The 23,904-nt window shown below is 44.3% G+C and overlaps 1 long non-coding RNA gene across 1 annotated transcript; it reads right to left on the reverse strand.

The window, feature by feature from the left end:
* Positions 1-4,869: 4,869 nt before the first annotated feature.
* On the reverse strand, positions 4,870-7,722 carry LOC310836215. The gene is made up of 2 exons (XR_014559925.1): positions 6,120-7,722; positions 4,870-5,165 (listed from the first exon to the last, which is right to left on the reverse strand). It is a non-coding gene; the product is annotated as an uncharacterized lncRNA (long non-coding RNA).
* Positions 7,723-23,904: the final 16,182 nt, after the last annotated feature.

A 23,904-nucleotide genomic window follows, 5' to 3' on the forward strand; every position in this document is an offset into this window, starting at 1 on the left:
GCAAGCAGCCAAACGATTGCAGCTGTCAGTTAACACAACAGATTTAAAGATGCAGGACATCTCGAATTTAAAGAATTTACTTGCACCTTCTCCAAAACTGGCAAACTTCTACTAGATCAGTGAAAGGCATTGTGCCACCATTGCAAAGTCCTCTGCAAGGTTTATCACATCTTGGCACCTTCATTTTTAATCTTCCAGTGGCTTGAGATGGCAACCTCCACAAGGATTAGTCCTGAAATGGTAGAATGCACTGTGCCACCTAGGAAGAGCATCACCCTTGTCAGGAAACTAGAACCTTTATTAGGACCAATGAGAATATGTGGTAATATAGTATATGCCCCAATAGCCTCCATGTGAAAAGATGTAAAAGAAAAAAGAATGTGTCTGCCTTCAGCAAGCCTGATAGAGGGTGGACCCCCCAGTTCTCCTCTTCCAGGTCGGATTCTGGAAGCATGCTTTTCCTCTGAGAACATTGGTTACTTTCTATGCATGTCTAAAGCCAAAGGAAATGTCTCTGCATAAGCCTGTGTGATTTATAGGCAAGTGGTTCCCCAGCAGCCCAAGCTGCAATGACAGAGTAAACCCATCTCAAACATCAGTGCTGTAGTTGCTAAAGAAATCCACTAGTCAAACAAGCTTTCAGATTCTGCAGAACTCTTCAGCAGCCTGCCTATGATGACTGCACTGAAAAAGAAGCATCATGCAGCAGCAAGTCTCAAGCAGCACAGGCCGACTGTTCTTTTCAACACCTTCACTTCTGCTGGACATCAATGCAGTGCTCTTGTTCCAAGAACACTCCCAACTCCTATCAGTCCCTGCAACCAGGGCCAGCGGCCAGGAAGAATGGATACACTGGAGCCTAAAAATCTTAAGGGCACCAGGTTGCATAAAGCCGATGGACGGTTTTCTTTCTGTGCAGCTCTCCTCTTGAGGGGGTTTTGATTTCTAAAAATATCAGCATTTCAGAACACATGCAGCCACCAACTACATGGAATCAAAGACGTCAGCAGGAGAAAGTTTCTGTTGCCTCCATCCCTCATTCAACATCACCTATTCTGGGAGAATGGAAAGCTTTAGGGATGGCGCCCTTTGATTTGGTAAGCTACCCCCTGCTTCAAAGTTACAGATCCCAGCTCAAATTCAACAGGCAGAAACCATTTTTTTAATCTCCACTTTATTTTTTGCAACAAATAACCACATGCAGCAGTCTTACAAATTCCTTTCTGATATTTCAGCAGCAGCACAGCCATTGCTGCAATTTGTTATTTTTTTATTGGATTTATATCCCACCTTTTCCTCCAAGAACCTCAAGGTGGCATACAAGATCTTCCCCCTTCCTCACCTAATCCCCACCAACAAACCTTGCAGGTAGGGTAGAATGAGAGGTGGTGACTGGCCCTAGGATACATCCACCAGTGGGTTTCATGGTGGAAGGGATCTGAATCCAGGTCTCCCAGATCCTAGCCGGGATCCCCAACCGCTACATTCCACTGGCTGTCAAACACATTCAAGCCTCTCTCCAAGGACAGCCCTCAACTCCTCTTCCCCCTTCCACCCTAGAGAAGACTAGAGAACACCAAAGGTCCTGCGGTTTACAGATGGATACCGTGCAATTTTCGTCCTGCTAGTCTAATCAAAATTGCATCGTAATCCACCCGACAACAGCAGAACACGGGCTCCCGGTCCTCTCCTCCCTCTTACCCTTCTGCTCCCGAAGAATTTCTCTCCCTCTCCACAGGCCGGGACAAGTGCAATACTGTCCAGAGAACCCACAAGTAATGCAACAAATCCCAACCCAGGGAAAAGCCAGTTTTCTAAAGCTGCCTTTGAAAGCAAAGCGAGAATAAAGTGGACAAGGGGAAAAGCCTGTCCCTCCCAGCCCTGGGGGGACGGAGCTCCTCTCTGCTCACACCACCACCGTCAGTTTTGCATGGATTTGCACAGCAATGGAAACCAAGCTGGGATGCAAACCTGCAAAACGGACTGTAGATCAGCACACGGTCTTCTCAGGCGCTCCTCTGCCCGCCACCGGCCCCAACGTGGCGTTTGGTGTCTAACAGTACTGTAAGTGCCCATATTACAGTAGATCTGGATGCACAACTACCTGCACTATGAGCACTTTGCCACTGCTAAGACGAAGCAGATTGCTGGGAATCCTTTGGGAAAGCATTTTGGATAGGGAGGCTCAAGCTTAGCAAGGGCAAGAACAAAGCAAAAGTCAACAGCACCCATCTGCATTAGTCCCTACTGAACCAGCATGATGCAACAGGTCCCAGGTTCAAATCTCTGCCATTTGTCATTAATCACTCTTTTGGCGCTACAGAACCACCCTTTGGAACACCCTGCCTCTTGACAACAAGCAGGTGACTCCACTAGTCTTCTCAGCTAAGGCTTTGTTTAGACCAACTTACCCAGACACGCAGACATGTATTTTAATCTGGTGTTTCACTTATCACATGATTTTTTTAGTACAGTGGTGCTGTTGTTGTTTAGTCGTGTCCGACTCTTCGTGACCCTCTGGACCAGAGAACACCAGGCACTCCTGTCCTCCACTGCCTCCCGCAGTTTGGTCAGACTCATGCTGGTAGCTTCAAGAACACTGTCCAACCATCTCGTCCTCTGTCGTCCCCTTCTCCTACAGCGGTACCTCGGGCTAAGTACTTAATTCGTTCTGGAGGTCCGTTCTTAACCTGAAACTGTTCTTAACCTGAAGCACCACTTTAGCTAATGGGGCCTCCTGCTGCCGCTGCACAATTTCTGTTCTCATCCTGAAGCAAAGTTCTTAACCTGAGGTACTATTTCTGGGTTAGAGAGTCTGTAACCTGAAGTGTATGTAACCCGAGGTACCACTGTAGCTGTTTTAATTGTTCTTATTGAAAATTTTATGACATTGGGTTTTTTTGTAATTCACTTCCGAGGTTTTTGGGTTGTTGTTTTTTACAAGGGAGTAAATTTTATGAACAGGAAAAAATCACCAGGCAGGGCTGGGAAGGACCAGATCTGAAACTGAGGAAAGCCTGTTACTCAATGCAGACCATAGTGAGCTGGGGGGGCCTTTTGCCTGACTTGGTGAAAAGGTCTTCCTGTGTTCCCAAGATACCAAGGCACTTTTAAAAGCTAGCGTGGAACATGGAAGCCTATCTGCCTGAGCACTGTGGCAAACAGGATGCTAGATGAGCACTGAGCCCTAAACCTGAGAACACAAGAGTGACTTCTGAACAGGCCAATGGCTCATTCAGTCCAGCCCAGGGGGAAGCCCTCGCGTGGTTTCCGGCCAAGAAGCCTTGCTGCCTCCAGCCTCTCCTCCCTCCAGAGATTCATCCAAGCCTCTTTCAAAGCCATCCAAGGCAAGGGGGTGGCCATCCCTGCCTCCTGCTGGGGGGGGGGGTAACTACGTACTGTGTGAATTAAGACTTCTATGTATCCTGAATCTTTCAACACTCAGGTTCATTGCCTACCTGTGAGTTCTACTGTCAAGAGCTCTTGTGCTTGGCAATTCGTATCAGTAAGCCTTCTAAATCAATTTTGGGGGACCTGTGGCCCTCTAAATGTTGATAGGCTCTAAGCTCCCTTATGCCTCACCCAGTGTAGCCAGTAACAGGGAAAATGGGAATTGTGGTACAGGAAAATCACAGGTTTCCCTATCCCTGTCCTAAATGGGCAGTGATGTGTTTTAAGTCCTCACCCTATGCATCTTGAAATGAACCAAAGGTTTTTTTTAAGAGTGGAGAAAGCACACTTTAGTTATTTTTGCTTTCCCCCATATGAATTATGGAAAGAGTTTTGCAGACTTGAATTTAAACACCCTAAACCATGGACCTGTTTCAGCTTTATATGGGATATGTTTGTGAATTCTGCCAGGCAATATTACTGTTTCCATTCGCATATGTCCACGTATTTGAAGGCCACAGTTCAGCAGCAGAGCACCTGACTTGCATGCAGAAGGCCCCGGATTTGATCCCCAAGGGCATCTCCAGGTGGGGCTGGGACAGACCCCCTGCCTGAACCCCAGAGAGCCATTGCTGCCAGAGAATGCTGAGCTAGGTGGACCAATGGACTGGGGCAGCATTAAGGTAGCGTCCTATGTTACAAGGCAAGGTTTTGCAACAATTAAACGATATATAAATTTCATTAAATAAAATATCAAGTGAAAGGGGCAAAATTGTTTCGATTCAGAGTTGGGTAACCTACACTGCAACACCAAAAATGACTTTTGCTATCCCACTGGATATTAGACTGGATTATTGCAATGCTCTGCATGTGGGTTCTATGTGGGGCTTCAGCTGGTGCAGATGACATGAACATGTTTCCACCAACGCATGGCGCCAAGGTTAAAAGATCTGGCACTGGTCACTGAGCCAAGCCCACTGTCCCCATGTCAATGAAGAGTCAAGCCTTCGGTGTTGTGGGTTCAAAGTTATGGCATGTCCTCCCACAAGAAGTTAAGCAGGCACCACCCGTGAGTTTCACACACCTGGTCAGAACTGTTTTGTTTCAGGAGACTTTTGATCCCTAAATGGTTCTCAGATGTTTTATGTTTATTTATTTTTAAACAGATTTTAAATTCATTAAGTTTAAAATTTTGGAGGTTTAATTGGTTTTAATTTTTGTATATTGTGCAATTTATTGTTGTAAACCAATTTAAATTTAAATTGGAATATAAATCTTTAAATAAACGAAACAGCATTCGTTGTATCAGAAAGTGCAAGTGGTATCCAAATACCATTAACTTTTCATACTCCTGAGAAGCTAGGCATACCAGGTTTAAAAAAGAAAAGTGCACACCCAATAGAATTTAGGCAAGCTGGTGAAGAGTCTGAGTTACTGCAAAACTCCCAAGGGGCTGAAGCAGCTCAGATATAAAAGGTCTGCAATACCAAGTTCCCAGTTTATTGCATAAAACCATGCAAAACATCACACAAAAATACAAACATAAATAAAAGAATGCTTTTTTTAAAAAAATCAGCCCTCCGTAACCATTTCAGAGGCGAGCAATAAAAAGGGAGAGCTCATGGTGTTGCAGTGGTTAGAGTTTTGGACTAACCTTAACTCAGCCATCAAGCTCACTGGGTGACCCAGGGCTGGTCACGGTCACTCAGCCTAACCTCCCTCACAGAGTTCTTGTGAGGACAAAATGAAGAGAGCCACGTGACCACCTTCGGCTCCTAGGAGGAAAGGTGGGGTAGAAATACAGTCAATCTACAGAAGCCACAGAGAAACCAAACAGGGTCCAGGACGCAGTTTGCAAGTTAAGGTGCATTTCTACAGGATATGTGGATAGGAGCAATTACTGCTTACAGTTTCTATTAGGCAGTTGTTGTTCTGCAAGAAAAGTGAGAACATGGTGCATATCGGGTAGGGGGCAGATGTGATTTCGAACCCAGCAGGTTGGAGTGCCAAAGGTTCCCCACCCTACTCTTTTCAATAACCTTTCATTCAGCATTCAGAATTCACCAGGCACATTTTCCATCTGGCTACTGGCCACTTGCAACCAAGTGAAGATGACTGGGCACCAGAATGGCACCTGCCATCTCCACCATGCCCGCGGATCCTTTTCCCTGTTTGCACCCATCCTGTTAAATTCTATCCATTCTATTTTATCTGCACAATCAGCATGAATTTCAGGAACCAAACAGTTGAAAAATACGACTTTCAAGCTGACTGGCCCCAAAATGGCAACTAGGCATTCCGTTTTGGAGAGTGTAACCCTGGTTTAAGGAGCCATTTGGCACCTGGCTTATATACCTGAGTTTCTAACAGTGCTTCCACTGGTGGAGTAATGCTGCACTCCCACATTTTCTGCAAGGTTGACTTAAAGGCTTCTGGTTGTGCACAAGGCATTCTGAAAGAGGCAGCTCTCTTGCTGTCATTGTGACTTCAGTCCAGACTCACTGCCAGCTGCGTGTGCCAGAAGGCGCATCCAGGGCAGTAGATTCTAAGCTATTCCACTCACTGCACTAGATGCACCTTAGCACAAACAGCCTTAAGAGTATCCCCAGGCAGATGGAAAGGGAAAGAGGGCCAGCCTGCTCCTCCACCTGAGGAAGGGGGGCAGCCATCACACAGACTGCCACAGTGATGCTGAAGTGCAAAGACTGCAGTAGGTGATGAAATACTACCTGCACTATAAGCACTTTTGCACCACTGATGGCTCATGCAGAATGCAGAAGACTCAGAAACTTCCTTGCTGCAAAATTCTTCTGCAAACACTGATAAACTGGCATCCTTTGGTTGTCCGAAGGACCATTGCTGCTCTATTCCAGGGAATATCTGTTGGGGGTTTTTTTAATAAAAAAAGGGAAGGTGAGAGAAGAGAGAAAAACAGAACTAAGTTAGCACTAACTTGCACTAAGAAAAAAATGCCCAATAAACTCTCAAAGACCCTCTCCCCCACCCAAATACAAATTTTCAGTAAAAGGGAAATTTGCAAGAAATTGGGTGCAAGCAGTTTATCAAGGGTCTGAGCTCAGTACAGTGGTACCTCAGATTACAGATGCTTCAGGTTACAGACGCTTCAGGTTACAGACTCTGCTAACCCAGAAATAATACCTCGGGTTAAGAACTTTGCTTCAGGATGAGAACAGAAATCATGCTCCAGCAGCGCGGCAGCAGCGGGAGGCCCCATTAACTAAAGTAATGCTTCAGGTTAAGAACAGACCTCCGGAACGAATTAAGTACATAACCAGAGGTACCACTGTATCAACAGGCAGCTCATCACACTTTGACTGACCTTCTCCTCTCTATCAGCAACTGATTTTCGACTGCAACTGGTCCTGCAGCAGCAGACCCCTTGCTGTTTTTTTAACAACTGTTACCAGGAGAAAAATATAGGATGGTGGTACTCAAGGTTTCCAGTTGAGTTGTTATTTATACATTTCACAGGAGATAAACCAGGTTTACAAATCATTCTGGAGTCCTGAATGTTATTTTAGGCTAGGATTCAAATCCCCACTCCTGCATGAAACTCACTGTGACCAGGTCCTATCTGCAACAATCCCATGAAACTGCCCTGTGCAATTGGGTTCCTAATCAGAGTCTCCTTCTCCTGACCCATTTTTTCATTGTCTATAACAGCTTCTAATGGTTAGCAACAGTTGTAAGCTTGTGCCTTCCTTAGGGGCAAATGGCAGGTACTGATATTATATTATAATCATTGAACTGGCAATCGTGTCATTAAGCTGTGCCAAAATGCAAACACGCTTTGTCTTGGAACATGCCCATTTATAGTTAGATGTTTCTTTGCAAAAAGAACTAGATGAAAGCTTCCACTTTCATTGTAAGTTTAGTACAAGCCAAATGTCTTTTGTTCAAGGCTTCACAGGCACCTTTTCCAGCCTTTATTCCAAGTTATGCCTGTGCTCTCCAAGGCTCAGTTTCACCATCTTCTTCAGAGAAGTGGGAGTCAAGGCAAAAAAGAAATTCAGAATTATTCTGCACTACATTTTAGCTATAAAGCATCACTGCACACTTCTAGTATTTTCCCTACAACATGGAGATACGGAATTGCTTCTTCTGAAAAGATTATAAAGTTTCTTGCATACAATAATTAAAGATGATGCCAAAGACCAAGCCAGCTCTCAGATCCAAAACACCAACATCATATTCTTCTGCTTAGAGAATATGAAGTCTACAGATCAATGAAGGGGAGTTGCATTTTAGGGAGATTATAAACCCAATCACAAACTCCTCTTCACCCCACAAGTAGCATTCTGCCCTCTTAATGCTGCTAAATTTGTTCTTTTTAATATTGACAAGGTGCATAATTCCAACAATAGCTGCAACACACCCAAGCAAGAGTAAGCTCAGTCCTTTGAAAAGGCTGCCTGAATTAATCAAGCAAGATTCATAATTGTACACCCTACTAAGGTTAATTGAGCTGCGTTTCTGGGCTTCCTTCAAAGATTCACATAATGAATCAACAGAAAACCTAAACGAAAAATACATCAACTCTGCCTTCTTTCCTCCCCCCCCCCCCCAAATCAAACTGCAATAAAGAAATAAAAAGCTTTTGCAGCTTTCAAAAATGTTGAAGCTTCACGATCTGAGAAGTTAAGGAAACTGTGAGGGGAAGGGAATTAAAAGGTCAGGCAACCCTTTGCAGCCCCCTCCGCATCTGGCCAGGTCCTTAAACGATGCGGACAGGGGCAGATTCATTATGAGGGGCTCTCACCGCTAGTTCCTGGGAGAGCTTGGAAACAGTTTTTCGAGGGGTGGGGGGCATCCGTAGCCCTTTCCTCCAAGCCCACCACGTGCAAACGGGGACGGAGGGCAAGAAGAGCGCGCGCCCGGGCTTGCGCCCCTCGTGCTGCGATTAAAGAGAAAGGGGCCGCCGAGGCATTGTGGGAAAGGGAGCTCGCTATTCAAAGTGCCAAAAACGCGCCAAGCCCGGCCTCCCCCGCCTCGACAGCCCACAGCTCACTCGCGCGAACCCACGCGAGCTAAGAGGCTGCGAAACCCACCAACCGCCCGCGCGGCTGAGCTCAGGAGAGCCCCCCTCGGACCCCCCGCCCCTGCAATCAAACCCCGCCGACCCTCGCTGCAAACTTCCACTGCGCCTTCCTTTCCTCGGCCCCCCCCCCAGCCGAAAAATGAAAGGCCACACCATGCACGAGCTCCCTCTGACTCTGAAGAGGTGACGGGCGCATCGCATTGCCCTCAGGAAGGCTCGATCTCGTTCCTGCCGCCCTGGAAACTCCGAAGCGCGCAATGCTAAAATAAATAATTATAAACTTCCTCGGGGACTGTCGCTGTACAGCGTTTGGTTTTCGTTTTTATATATATATATATATACTTTTGCAAAAGTTTCCCGGCGCCGATCCCTGCCTGCCTTCCTTCCGCAGGGCGATGCAACTCCCGCCCCTGACCCAAAGCCGTAGCGAGAGAAAGGAGGGCGCCTCCGCGGCCAGGGGCCCCTTTGTCTCCATGCCTGGGCTGCAGACGCGGGCGGCAGCGTCGGTGCGCCAGCCCAGCTCTCCTCCTCCCTCCCCCCGCCTTCCCAAAAAAGTTTGCGCACCCTTTGCGCTGTTACCCCGCAGGCGAGATGCTCGGGGCGGCGGAACGACGAAGACACCGGGTGCGCGGCTGCCTCCCCTGCGTGCGCGGTGCGTGCGCGGTGGCTGCAACCTGGGCTCCTCGAGTCCCGGGCGCACCGCTTCCTTCGCCTCCAGCGCGTGGTGCTACGAGTCTCCTGCCAGGGAACTACAAGCCCCGGCATACCTCGCGGGAAAGCACATGCGCGGAGGGGCAGACGTTCTTCTTGCTCCCCCTCCCCCCCAGAGAAGGAGGGGAAACCTCCCTTCCCACCCACCCCCCGACCCCCGCCATGTGCACGAGCAACAATGCGTCTTTTAAGAGATGCAAAGAAATAACGTTTTTAAATGATTTTTTGTTGGGGCGGGTGGGAACCTGCAGAAGGAAGCGATGCGCTCCTCGGACGCGTGCACGCGTAAAAACAATTTAACACCCCTCTCCTCCCATCTAGCCGGGCTCCTCTTTTTTTTTTTTTTAGGGAAGGATCCCAGGACAAAGGGAAGGATTTTGCAAAGGATGGAAGGGGCGCTGGGAGGATCTCGCGCCCTCACCCTGCGCAAAGAAAGGCAGCGCCTGCATTGTTGCAGCGCTTGCTGGAGATGGCAGCCATGAGCGTCATGCGAGTTTTGCAAAAGTGGTATCCGCCGCCGCCGCCGCCCCCCCGGACCTTGGGCGGCTGCACTCGTAAGAACGGACTTTGCAAAGAAAAGCACCATCCCGCGCCCCCCAAAGCCAGCAGATCCACGCGCAAAATGTGTGCACGCGCTCACTCCCACTCCTACAGGTGGCTTTTCACACGAAAGAGGCGGCCTTTGCAAAAGGCTGGATTTTGCAGCCGCTTTTGCAGATTTGCAGGGAGGAAGCTGCAAAGTACGTGTAAGCGCCAGAGATCAAAGGAAGGAAGGCGCTTTAAAATCAAAGGTGCGCGCGCGCTTTGCACCACCTCCCCGCTTGTTCTGCTGGAAAGAGCAAGAGAGGAAGATAAACACGTTACCTTTAGGTCCTGGTGCAAAAGGCTGCTATTAAAAAAGAGAAGAGAGATTTACGAAAGTGGCGCGAAGACAATGTCATGTGACCACCACCCGAGGCGTCCCCTTTTGCCAGACAGCCAAATGAAGAAGAGGGGGAGGAGCACATCCGCTCCCCACGCAATCAGCATAATTAATTGTGTCCTGCAGTTGAGCGCACTTGGCCAATAGGAGCCCAAGGAAATCCAGCCCCGTCCGCGCATCTTGGAGGAAGAACAACTTTTTTATTTGGCGGCACATCGTTCTGTGCAATGATACAAGCATTCTGCAAAGTTTTCAGCAGCTTCATTCACAACCTTGTGGCCGAAGAGAGATTTGAAACCACGTCTCCCTCGTGTATTATGATGATGATGATGATGATGATGACATTTTAAAAACTTAGTTTTTGATGCTACTTCCCAAGGTAAAAATGTAAAGCCATCTTCATTTAAAATTCTCTAACTGGATATTTTAATAAGGCTGCAATCATAAACTTACTAAGTTGTGCCAAACATTTTGTCATCTTTATGATCACAGTACAGACTTATTAAAATCTCCAGTTAGAGATTTAAATGAAGATGGCTTTACATTTACTGCTTAATATGTAAATGAAAATAAATGTATATACAGCATTTAAAACCAAGAATACAAAGAAATACGTACGAAAGAACAGAGAACCCATCAACGGAACATTCAGTTTAATATAAATAGACAATTAAACAGAAGTGTGTAGTGAACCTTGTAAGCCCGGGAATGCCTGTTTAGATAGATGGGTCTGTAGAAGGTGTTTAAAGCTTTTCAGTTTCTGCCTCGTGAACAGAGTGTAGGAAGGAGGGTGTTCCAGACTGGATGAGACCCCAGCAAAAGCTGTGCAGTACCTCTGAATAAACACACTTGGGATTGAACTGTTAGTGCTTTTCGTTCCTTAGACGTCCCTCTCCTTTTATGCCAATATAATTTTAAAGTAGGGATTGATTATTATTATTATTATTATTATTATTATTATTATTATTATTTTGCAAACACCTCTCCTTGTCAGAAGGGATTGATACATATAGTGGACTGATCCACTCTGCAGCCCAAAGTCAGTCTGGATTTATTTTCTATTTCTATGTATTTATTTGGGAAGCTTTGCATATCAGATAATCAAACAGCTCTCTAAGTGGTGCACATGATAAAACTTTCATCACAACATCTCACAATATAGATAGCTAAATTATATGTCCGGACAGGCTTACTGAAATAAGAAGCTTAAGCAACAGAGGGAGGGGTCTTATGCCAAGGGTCAATAGGCAGAGGGAGAATGTACATCCTCATAGCAACTTTGGGCTGCGAGAGAGTAGCTGGCGCAGGGGCTCACCAGGTGAAGCTCATGTATGAGTGGGGATTTGAACCCAGATCTCCCCACCCCATGTCCAACACTTGAACCACTACCCCACAGGGACACAGGGGCTGTGCACATAATGAGGAGGGCATTTCACACATTGGATGAAGTAGTAGGCTCTCTTACAAATTGGTTAGCCTTTAAAGTGCTACAAGACTATTTGTTGTTGTTCTTAATAAAGGAGCAATTCAATGTTACCTCCACCTCGATTGCCTGAGTCCTCAGCACCTTTCGCCACATTTCGTGGAGTTTCACAAAGATCTAACATATTCAGAATGTACACCACTGGTGTCCAGATCGATTTTTATGCTAGACACAGATTATTCTACTTCACATATTTTATGTTTTGTTTCATTTTTAATATACTGCATAGCACTCAGAAAATATTTGCATTAGCAGTCTGTAAATTATAATAAATAAATTTGTTTTGGGTTTTTTAAATTCTCTTATTCACACTGAAATAAAAAAACTACAACATATTAAAAAAGGAGGATTAGATTATTTCAGGGAATGGAGATCTCTACAGAACAAAAGGTAGCCTCTCCCTCCACATTCTCTACCCTTCTCCCCCCCCCCCCAGAACAATGTGTTCAAAACAGCTACAGCCCGCAAAAAGCACGTGATCCCCTCCTGTTCTTTTTTAACCAACCCTGTGGTCAAGCTGAGGCTAAAAGCTAAGAGCTTGTGACCCCTCAGTCTCTCCCCTCCCTCCTCCCAGGCCACTACTGCCCTGAGCTCCAAAACGAAAGAAAAAACTTAGTGATGGTTGTCTTTTAAAAAAAATGTTAGGCGAACAATGCTTAGCTTTTGCTCTCTCCCTCTCCTGCAGTGCAATCCTATATACGTATACTCAAAAATAACTCTCACCAAGTTCAGTGTGAATTCCTCCCAAGCCAGGGCATGGAGGATCACAGCCTTAGACCACCACCCACCAGAGGGAAGAAAGGGGCCTTGTTTAACCAAAATGTGTTAGAGGCTGTGGAGTCTTTGGGGTATAGCTGGTGTTCCCCTCCAGTTTCCAGTGCTAAACTGCATGAACATTTTCTTTCCAATCTAGTCTTTGCTTCTAATTACCCACAGTGCTTTCAATAAATGCATTTCAGGGGTTCAAATTATTTTTCTCATCTCACTGTATCAGGAATTACCTGAGAAACAGTAAATACCTAGGAAAGTGGAAGCAAGGAGGCCACAAACTACCTATTCTCTTTAGATCAAAAGTTTTTTTAAAGATCCCATTCACCCTTTTTCCTGAGAGGGACTTCTAAACCTGATTCAGATCACAGGATCTGAAGAAGGAATGCCAGCTCAGTCAACAACATGAGAAGCATATTTATACAGAAATTTGTGTGCATAATTTGCAGCTGACCTTAAATGTGCATTGGCAGGCATTGAAAGAGGATTAGATGCAAGCAATACATATATACATGGTGTATTCAGTATTCTACGATTAACAAACCTCCCATTTGATTCTGAAATAAAATTAAGTACCTCTTCTAACCTCAACTATTGGCAACTTAGATTCAAACAACAGCAAGGGGGGGGGAGTCAGTCCCCATGGAAACCAGCAAGCTTTGTTTGTTGCACAAGAAGAAATTAGCTTTTGTACAACTGTTATTTACTACAGTTTATTTACAGTTTGCTACTGTTATTTACTACAGTTAGTTTCTCTTTTTACAGTCTAGAGGGCCAACTTAATTTATATTTTAAGGGAGAGCCTTCTGCAGTTCTATTATAGTTGTTGTTTTGGCCAGTGTGCATATCTGAGATTAAGCAGAGGGCCCTGCCTAACAGGCATCAAATACAGCAGATTCCACAGATGATGTGGGAACAGGCTATTTTGTCACTGGATACATTTGCAAAAACGATCTGCGTCCTGAAACAATTTGAGCAGACATGTTCCTTTGTGTTGCTCAGAGTGTGGTGTTAGATTTCTCACAGCTAGATGAAATGTTTTCTTGCTGCCTTATACACACACCCAAATATCTATGTGTCCTTATTAAGTGAAGTAAATCATTTAGGGAGCCCAGAGCCCCAAAATGGAGAAGAAATTTAAACACTGAAATTGAAAACTGTATTTTTAAAGTTATTTTCATTCATGGCAATTTGTCAATTTTTGAGAAAATCAGCATTGTGGTGAGCAAATGGAAACAAGCATTATATTTGCTACAGTGGGTGTTTTAAGAATGTGCAGTAGCAAACAGAAAACTACTTTAGAAGTTAGGTGTAGTTATTTACCTGATTAAATAGTTAATTCGGTTTTTAAAAAGATAACACCCACTAAAATATTTCTCAGAAAGATGTACATCCCAGGAAAAAAATATTTGTCCCCTGTACAAACTATTTGAAGATATTTTAGAACAATGCTCTGCACGTTTCAAGAGATAAATTTTCTGGCTGCATTTAAATATATATTAAAACAGTTTATGCAGTACAATTTAGGAATCAATTAAGCATTTGTTTATGTCAATTTAATAAAGACAGCATGTGTATTTCTGTAACTTTATCTGCTTCCCAGACCCTTTTGGCTTCTAGTTCAGCATACCATCCTCTGGGTTTGCAAATGAAATGGAACCTCAGTTTAAAAATGTGTTTAATATAAATATAAGTTACCTCTTGTTTTTACCCAGTTAACAAGTTAGCAGAGAAAACTAAGTAATTTTACTAATCTATGCTAATTTTACTAATCTATGCTAATTTTACTAATCTATGCTATGTGAAGGGTTTTTCAGAATGCATAATTTGCACTCTTTGTAACCTTTCAAAGAACACTTAATGATATTAACACATTAAATTTTAAGAAGTTAAGGGATATATACACAATATACATACAGATTTTAAGCACCTTTTCCCTACTTATTTTCTAGTTATTCTGAGTGTCCCTTTTCTAGTTTTTAATGTGCTTTTTCCTGCTGGATTCACACTCTTTTAAGTATTGTCTTGAGTCTTCTTTTCCAGTCTCAGAATGAGAAGAATATATTGACAGTTTTTGTGCTGGGGAGAACTAGTCTCGGTGAAATCTTATTCATATTAAGGGAACGAAAGCATATAAAAAGCAGCAAAAATAAAGGCAACCTCGCCTCACTATCACAATATTGCAGGGAGGAAAGTTTTTCATATAAAAACCTATAAAGATTCCTTATTCAAAGAGGGGAGCAGAAATAACCCCCAAAGCTCTAGAACCCCGTGGGAATCTTTGCTGCCATTAAAAATAATTTAGAGGTTCAGAATACTGTATGAAGTCAATGGATGAGCAGCTACTAGAGGGTATTCAGGATTGTGTAATGTAATTCTTTTTAAAAAAGTGAATGTCATTTTCTTGAAGCCTTTCACATTTGATGGGGGGGGGGGAGAGACCTTCTGGCAGCCACTGTATGTATTGCTGACTCCAGTAAAATAGCTGGTGAAATCACTTCCCCACCCCCTGCCAATTAAATTAATTTATCACAGATCGCATAAACAGTATCTTCAATGTCAATAGCAGAATAGTGTTCTAATGTCTTGATGACCTATGCATTGTGTAAAGTTCAAACATGCAAAATGTTAGCCATTATTTCCATAGGTTTAAATATTTATCAACACATTGCTTTTGTTAAGACTATATTTGCAACATGTAGAGTTTATTCTCCTTGTGTTTGCAACAGAGTCCTATCATTTTAATTTTTTCACTTCTGAGTCATTTTTCTTTTTTGTTTACTTATAATTTCACCAGTAAAATCAAATTCTTTCCCTGCACAAATTTAGGAACATGATAGATGTCCTTTCCTAGAGCTCTTTCTCGCAAAGCAAAAGGAAGAATTAAGAAATATCTTCTTATGATTGCAAAACATAACCTATTCATATGTTTTGTAAATTAAACCTTCTGCAACTGTTTTGCAAATGAAAAACTGAACCAGATTTATTTACATACATGTAAAATTGGCCACACCTGCACCAATGTAAAAAAAACAACACCCCACAGACTTGTTTTCATGAACACATTGGGCAAACAGTATTTTGCAATCTGATATATTATTATCATCATCATCATCATCATCATCATCATTTTATTTATACCCCGCCCATCTGGCTGGGCCTCCCCAGCCACTCTGGGCAGCTTACAAAAAAATATTAAAATATAGTAGTCTGCTAAACATGAAAAGCTTCCCTAAACAGGGCTGCCTTCAGATGTCTTCTAAAAGTCTGGTAGTTGTTGTTCTCTTTGACATCTGACCAGGGAGAGTTCCTCTGTTCCTATTCCTCATAAATTCCCATTTTGTCTTTTTTGTTGTCATTTGGGTGATGCCTTCTTAACATTTTGTGAGTGTAAATTCCCATAGCCGTCCTCCTTCGGTGTTCAGTTCCCTTTTCGCACGGGCACTGCGGGTGGATGCCTTATGTCTCTCATGCACATGCGTACAAATGAACTCTTAAGTCATCACATAGTCCACAGCCTGCCAGGCCACGTACACATTAACAAGGCTTATTTGGAATGGTTCATAACAGAATGTTATGTTATAAAGCATAACAGAATGTTATGTTATAAAGCCACTCTCATGGCTTTATGAGAGTTTGAAGAAAACAGAAACAGCAGCAGGGTAAAGATCTTCAGCAATATTTAAGGTGGCAAGGTAGCTGTGGTATCCAGCACTATTCCTTGCTATGCAAATAAGAGTGTTGCAAGTGTGTATCTGTGAAATTTGGAGGGGGTGGTGCCCCCCCACCGCCAACTGGCACTCTGTGGGAGCACCCAATATGCTCTTCCCCTAAGACCCCTCCTGTCTCAGCCACCTCACATTTAAAGATACAACTACCTCTCTGAAAATACTTTATATCTGTCCACTCCCAGAAAATGTACCCCCCCCCAAAAAAAATCCCCTCTATGAGGATTGAATGGGGGCAGTACAGAGCACATGGTGGCTGGGAAAGAGCAGCATTAATAATCCAGTCCATCCAGACGTTCAATAGATAGCACTCACCAGCAAATAACACCTTCCCCAGGCTTTTACCTGTTTTTGGATCACAAAAAGATACCAAAGCAGTTTACAACAATATCTGTGTACAATATAAACCATACTGTATAAACATGTAAAATCAGACACTGTCAACTAGCAGTTTATTGCCTGCATAAGCCTTGCAGCATAGACAAGTTTTTGGCAGGTGTTTTAAGGCTGAAAGAGAAGGCATCCAGTGAATCTCTAGCGGCAGAGCCTTTCCCAGGACTGGGCTGATGATGCTAAAGGCTTTATTTCATGTGGTCAAATAAGCCTCGTCAACTCAGGGGGGTCAACCAACAACAGTCCTGCAGTTGTTCTCAGTGGTGGGACATAAGGGTCCAGGTTGCCCCTAAGGTACCCTGGATACAAGTTGTAGAGGGATTTGTAAATTAAGGCAATTATGCAATTTTTAATCTGAACCTATGCTGGACTCAAGAACACTCTTGGGAGCAGATGCCTGTGTCACACAACCAAGTCTTGAGAAGTCTCAGTTAGCTGACATCCACTTCCCTGGCTTTTTGCTTACCTTGTTCTTAGACATTTCGCATCTTTAAGAATCTGTGCATTAGGAGGATATTCCATTTATCTTGACGGTTTTTTCATGGAAATGCCCAAGTTTTCTTGCAAACAGGGATGTTATTGTGGAATCCTGGCGCCCCTTGCAGAAGCTCATTTGGTGGGACACTGGCCTCCCTTGGTGTCACCCCCCCCCTTTTGATTTCCCAGTGGTCACAGGATCCAAAGGTCGCTGGAAGTGCATCCTTTTGTTACAAGGAATCAAGAATGTTGTGGCAAGGAGGGAAAGGGGAAACAAAGGTCTCAAAAATATTACAGAATTTGGGTTAGTAACCTGAAACTATGGTTAACTTGTACAAATCCTACTCTGCCTATAAATTACATGAGTACAGCTAATTATTTTAATTTTAACTTTAAAGCAGTTACTGATTTCTGCCCCCTCCTGGCCATTATAAAAGGACTGTAACACACACAAAAACCCGCAATGCCTGAAAATTTAATTTAATAATCAACTTAATAATCATCATTATTATTCATGTAGTGTCATCCATGAATATGATGCTTTTCAAATAATGAGAGAGCCTCTTGCCCCAAGGGGCAGAAAGCAAAGAAGTGTTGGGAAGACTTTGCTCTGGATGCCTCTGGGGGTCTTGAAGGGTGGAGCTGGGGGCTGCTGTTTCAGCAGTGATGCAGCTCGGACTGGGGTCTTCTGCAGGAGCTGTGGGGGTTCCCTTGCTCCTGGCTCTCAACCTGAGTGAGCAAGGAGCACCAGGAAGGCTTTGTCCATTCCTCCCTCAAATGCATTACATTAAGCCTGCTCCTCATTCTCATTCCCCTCTCTCTGGACACCTGGGTCCTTCATTCATCCCTCTAGAGACTGAAATGGAGGGTTGGAAGTGGCCTTCTTGAACACCCTGCCCCCCACATTCCCTGAACATTTGTAAATTTCCACCTGTTTAGTAGGGCTGTGTCTTTTTTTATCCTACTGGGTGTGGGTTTTTTATTTTTATTTTAAATACTTTAAAAAGATGGTTGTTGGTTTTCTTAATGTTCTTGTTATTAATACCTGTGTGTATGTATTTGGGGGGGGGGGTGCCTGCACATGTGTGAGCCACTTCAAATGTTTTTAAGAGCAAGAGGTTATAAAATAGTAATGCTGCTTTAATGACAGTTGTTGTTATTTTCCTAACTGGTTTTTATATTTTATAAACTGCTTTGAGCACTCTCTTTTTGGAGGGGACAACCAGGGTATAAATAGTATTCCATAAACAAGCTGCCTTCTACTGACTCAGAGCCGAGGTCTCCCTGCCCCTGCATTGTATTCCCTGACTGGCAGCCACTCTCCAGGGTCCCAGGGGACGGGTCTTTCTTATAACCTGCAACCTACATACACACAGCTTTTTAAAAAATACTGTTGTAAAAATTGATACGATCAATAAAAGGAGAATAAAAGCACAACTTGTTTACAACATCTTGGATATTAAGAAATGAACATGGAACGATTGGTCAGGGTTTAAATCACTCTGAAATAATTCACTCTGAAATAAGATCAGGCACTACAGTGGTACCTCTGGTTACGTACTTAATTTGTTCTGGAGGTCTGTTCTTAACCTGAAACTGTTCTTAACCTGAAGCACCATTTTAGCTAATGGGGCCTCCCACTGCCGCTGGAGCACAATTTCTGTTCTCATCCTGAAGCAAAGTTCTTAACCCGAGGTACTATTTCTGGGTTAGCAGAGTCTGTAACCTGAAGCGTATGTAATCTGAACCGTCTGTAACTCGAGGTACCACTGTATTAGCAAGAAAATTAATTGGCTGAGGAAGGAAGCTGTTTGCAGGAGGTCTAGGCTAGGCAAAAAGGAACTCCCATGAGGGAAGACAATCGCCTCCTCCAGAGGGATGCATGAATCAATGGAGGTTTGTACAATGCACTGTTATTGTTTATAAAAGTTATAAACGGGAGCCACACTATGTCAAGGTGATAGTGATAGTCAACTCTGTGATAGTGAGTCGAATGTCAATGTAGCGCCTTTGAGGTGAACTTGTGGACTTAAGCATGGGGGAGTTCCCTGGGAAGAGGGAACCAATTTAGAAATTGTAGCTCTGGAAGGAGAAGAGGGGCTGCCTAACAACTCTCAGCACTCTTAACAAACCACAGCTCCCTGAATTCTTTGCGGGCAGCCCTTACTGTTTAAGCTGGCATAATAGGGCTTTATATGGATGATGTGAATGTAGTCAGTATTAGGTGGCTTCCTATAGAATATGAGGAGACACTCCTTGTTGTACAGTAGAAGTAACTGCATGGACTTGAACTGAATCCTAAAGCTAATAATTGTCAGCTAGAATTGCTAGAATCTGCAAAATGCACTACATGCTGGTAACAAGCAATTTTGAAGATTTTTGCCTATGAAGCTTCAGAGCCATCTTCAAGAGTAGTCTCTATTGTAAAGCACTTTACATGATGTAATCAATCCTTGAAGTTACCAAGGGAGGGGTGGCTCTGTCAAGATCCCTCCTCTCCAGCAAATGACAACACTGAAAGGCAATTTCCAAATATCAAATAAATTTTTTTTAGTCCATTGCACGCTCCCCTTCTAACTAAATACAGTGGTACCTTGGGTTAAGTATTTAATTTGTTCTGGAGGTCCGTACTTAACCTGAAACTGTTCTTAACCTGAAGTACCACTTTAGCTAATGGGGCCTCCTGCTGCTGCTGCACCGCTGCTGCGCCATTTCTGTTCTGATCCTGAAGCAACGTTCTTAACCCGAGGTAATATTTTTGGGTTAGCGGAGTCTAACCTGAAGCGTATGTAACCTGAAGGGTATGTAACCCAAGGTACATTCCAAGAGTGTGCTTCATAATTTTCAGGCTGCATTAACAATAGGATAATTTCAAAGTTGTGAGAGAAATAATTCAATGTTATTTTGCAGGCATGAACTCCTCTTCTGGGATAGTGGCGTCACTAACTAACTCTCTTTTTCCCTATCAGCAATTTTTAGGCATCCTAAAGCACCGTGAGTCCCAGTGAAGACAGAGTTTTTGCAGGAAACGCTTTCTTCCCACCCTATCTTAAGCAGCAAAAGAAGAATTGCTATGGAGCTATCTTAATGCTTGAGGCAGCACCGGAAAAGCAGCAACAGATGATGAAGAAACAGGCCCAACAATGGCCCAGAAATCTGCACACTTTTCTAAAGAAAAGTGTGCCTTTCTAAAACATTGTGAAGCAATTCCAGAAAGAACACTGCATTCAAGGACTTCGAAAGCAAGACCAACATGGAATGGAAAGACCTAACCATAAAGTTCACAGACCTATCAATAACCTTGGCTAATGAAGCCCTGGAAAGAGGAACGTGGCACCAATCTGCCATTAAAAAACTAACCAATATGGCTTCAAATCTGCAAGTTTGCATGGAGGCCTAGGAGGCCTGAAGAACCAATTTGCGGGTAAGAGGACCTCCATAACGTGCTACAGGGTGCAACATGGCATAAACAGTTGTGAACTGGTTAAACCAGTAATTTCCCACTCCAAATGTAGTTCTATATGATGCAGAAAGTGTTCACAGAGCGCTGGTACTTCCACCTCCAAGATGTCCTTGTGATATTTAACTGAAAATTGTGCATTCCTCACAAAAAGAAGGAGTTAGGAAGGCAGCCAGAGAATCAGCAGGTGTAAAGGGCAAAAAGTTTACATTCTTAAGTATTTATGTGCAGAAATACTGCAGAAAAGAAGAGATATTTAAAAATATATATCACTCTGCTATGTGATGCTGGAGTGAGATATAGATGGGGATTCCCATTTAATTTAAGCTGATTATACACAAAGGCAACAATAGCAACTATTCATGCAGAAGCCAAATAAACATTGGAAAAGCTGGGAATTCAAGGCACAGAGCAAGAAGACAGTCAGAAGAGACAGGAGGAGGAGGAGGAGGAGGAGTAGGAGGAGAGCAATGCCATGGCAGCACAAGTCAAAGAAAAGTAAGAAAGCCATGAAAAGCATGGACAACATTCTCCTATATCCTGACTGTTTGGGACTATTTAGTTTGTATCGCTATAGTTTGCATTATATGCTGAAACCTTCGACTGCAGTTGCTAGAAGAGATGGGGAAGAGGACCCAGGTAAGCTATCTCATTTCTTAACGTTGCTGTATAAGTTGAACTGCTTGGATGTTGTACAGGGGTGGGTGGGCAAGTAGTAAACGTGATTTTTATCATTTCCTTTATAAACTTCTTACCCATGGACACTTAATTAGGATCCACACTGAGTCTCTCCCGAGAGGCTCCATGGAGGTCTCTGTCTTGGTTACTACAGAGTTTGTTGCTACAGACTTTTTTTGGAGGCGGAGGGGAGGTAGAGAACAGAACGGAGACCAAACAATTTTTGCTTATGCCACCACAAAAATAAGTTTTTGAAACCAAGGCTAAACAGTTTTTGCACGTGCAGCAACCCAAATATTTTTTATGGAAACAAGTGTTTAATATAAAAAGCATTCGTCCAAAATGTTTGCGTTGTTAAAATAAAAGGAGAATGGTATGGAAATCCATTTTAAAAAGCAATGAGAGCCAGCCACTGATAAGCATATCCAAAGGGACCTGAAAGTCAGCTGCAGGTTTAGCACAAGCTGCTCTGTCAAGCCTCTGAAAGGGAGTGGGGCTGGGGGCGCCGCTGTGAGAAGAGCAGAAGGGAAGGAGGGGTGAGGGTATAGAGGGGGCTGAGATGTAAAGGGCAGGGGATGGGAGGGCTTGGTCAGGTCTGAGAGAAGGGCAGCTGGCAAAGGGGTTGGCAGATAGAGGGGCTGGGGAGGAGGGCGGGCAGTGTGTTTGTTTTTATTCTTGCAGTAGACTCTGCAGTCCACACATTTTGAGCATGCTGCTCCCCTTGCTAAACCACAATGACAGCAAACTACTTTGCAAATGGGACTCTTTACATCCTGTGTAGATCCACAGGATCACTCCTGATCAGCAAATGCAAAAGTAATTGCACTTGGGGGGGTTATCTTTAGGCCTCGGGACATTGCTGCTGCTGCTCTACCTGTGAGTATTGGGGAGGACTGCTCCTCCTTGAAGCCCGTTTTCCACCCTGGGCCTGGGAGCGGGCCCCATACTCACCACTGCAGCCTATAAGGCTCCAAGGAGGCCTCGGGTGTGTGGGGTGGGATGGATGTTTAGTCAGGTGTAGGAATTTGTTTAATTTTGGTGAGTTTGTAACTTTTACTGGTTTTGGTTTTTATTTTGTTTTGTTTTGTTTTGTTAGTTTGTTTTTTTGTATAGGTTTTAATTTGATTTTAAGGGGAGGGGTCAGGGCTGCCTAGGAGTGGGTCCCAGTCAACAAAATAGTCATGGCATGTTCCACAGGGGGGATGCACTGGGACAATCAGTAATCACAGGTAGGAGGAGGAGTTACGCTAAGACCAGACCATGTCATTACTGAAGAGGCAGGTTTAGTCATTGTTTGAGGATTATCCCTGCCTCCAGGTCTGGTCTTGTCCGGACAGATACTGGAATCAGCAAGGGATAACCATACGACCTGAAGGTGCTGCTGTGCAATGCCAGGTCAATGATCCATAAGACCACTGCCATCCATGACTTGATCATGGATGGAGGACTTGACCTGGCCTGTGTAACAAAGACTTGGTTGGATGATGTAGATGGGCCTGTCCTTGCTGCTGCTTGTCCACCAGGTTTCTCTTATGCACAGCAACCCAGGCATAGTGGGCGGGGGGGGGGGTTGCAGTGATTTTTAGGAAGTAAGTAGTCTGCACTAGGCATCCTATTGGGAAGACCCAGTTTTCTGAGTGCATGTTCTGGAAGTTCGGCAATAGGGGCAGTACAGGATTCCAATTGGTGTACCGACCTCCCCGCTGCACCAAGGATTCCCTGCCTGAGCTGCTTCAGGTTGTGGCAGATGTTCTCCTGGAGACACCTAGTTTGGTGGTCTTAGGGGATTTTAACATCCATGCCGACACAACCTTACAAGGGGTCACTTGGGACTTCGTGGAAAGCATGGCCTCCATGGGGCTGTCCCTGAATAAGTCTGGCCCAACTTATAGCCGTGGACATGCCTTAGACCTGGTGTTCACCTCTATGGATGTTGGTGATCTGACACTAACTAAAAGTGAAACAAAAGAAGTGCCATGGTCAGATCACTTCCTGGTGCAACTGGACTTCTCTGCGACCCTTCCCCTCTGCAGGGAGGTGGGACTGATTTGGATGGTCCGCCCCCGCCACTTAATGGATCCAGATGGTTTCCAGAGAGTGGTAGGGGATGTTTTATCCCATGTTGATGGCCTTTCAGCTGATTCCCTGGTGACCCGCTGGAATGTGCAGTTAAACAGTACTATTGACTCTCTGGCTCCGAAGCGCCCTCTCCGACTGCATGGAGCCCGACAGCCCCATGGTTTTCCATGGATCTGAGGGCAATGAAACAATCACTGAGACGGCTAGAGTGCCGCCGGCAGATAACTCATTCTGAATCTGACTGGACATGGGTTAGAGCTCAATGTTGAGCCTACCCAGTGGCGATAGTGACGGCAAAGAGGACTTTCTTCGCCGCCTCTATTGCATCTGCAGAAAATAACAGCAGGAGACTCTTTCAGGTGGTTTGCCCCTGCTCCATCGGGGCCCAGTACGGGTCACATGATCTTCTGCAATGATTTTGCAAAGTTTTTTTGCAGATAAAGTCACTCAGATTCAGGAAGAGGTAGACTCCACCATGGGAGCAGGGCCAGGGTGGGAGAGTGCTAGAGTCCTGTCTAGTCAAGTTGCGTGGGATCAATTCCAATCTCTTACCTCCGAGGATGTGGACAGGCTGCTTGGACGAGTGAAACCAACCACCTGTCTCCTGGATCCTTGCCCATCCTGGCTTATAAAAGCTAGCCAAGAAGGGCTGGGAGACAGGCTTCATGGGGTGGTGAATGCTTCCCTCGGTGAGGGAGCCTTCCCAGACCCGCTGAAAGAGGCGGTTATCAAACCGCTTCTTAAAAAAACATCTTT

Source organism: Podarcis gaigeae (genome assembly GCF_964106915.1).
Source record: "Podarcis gaigeae genome assembly, chromosome: Z".
NCBI lineage: Eukaryota > Metazoa > Chordata > Lepidosauria > Squamata > Lacertidae > Podarcis > Podarcis gaigeae.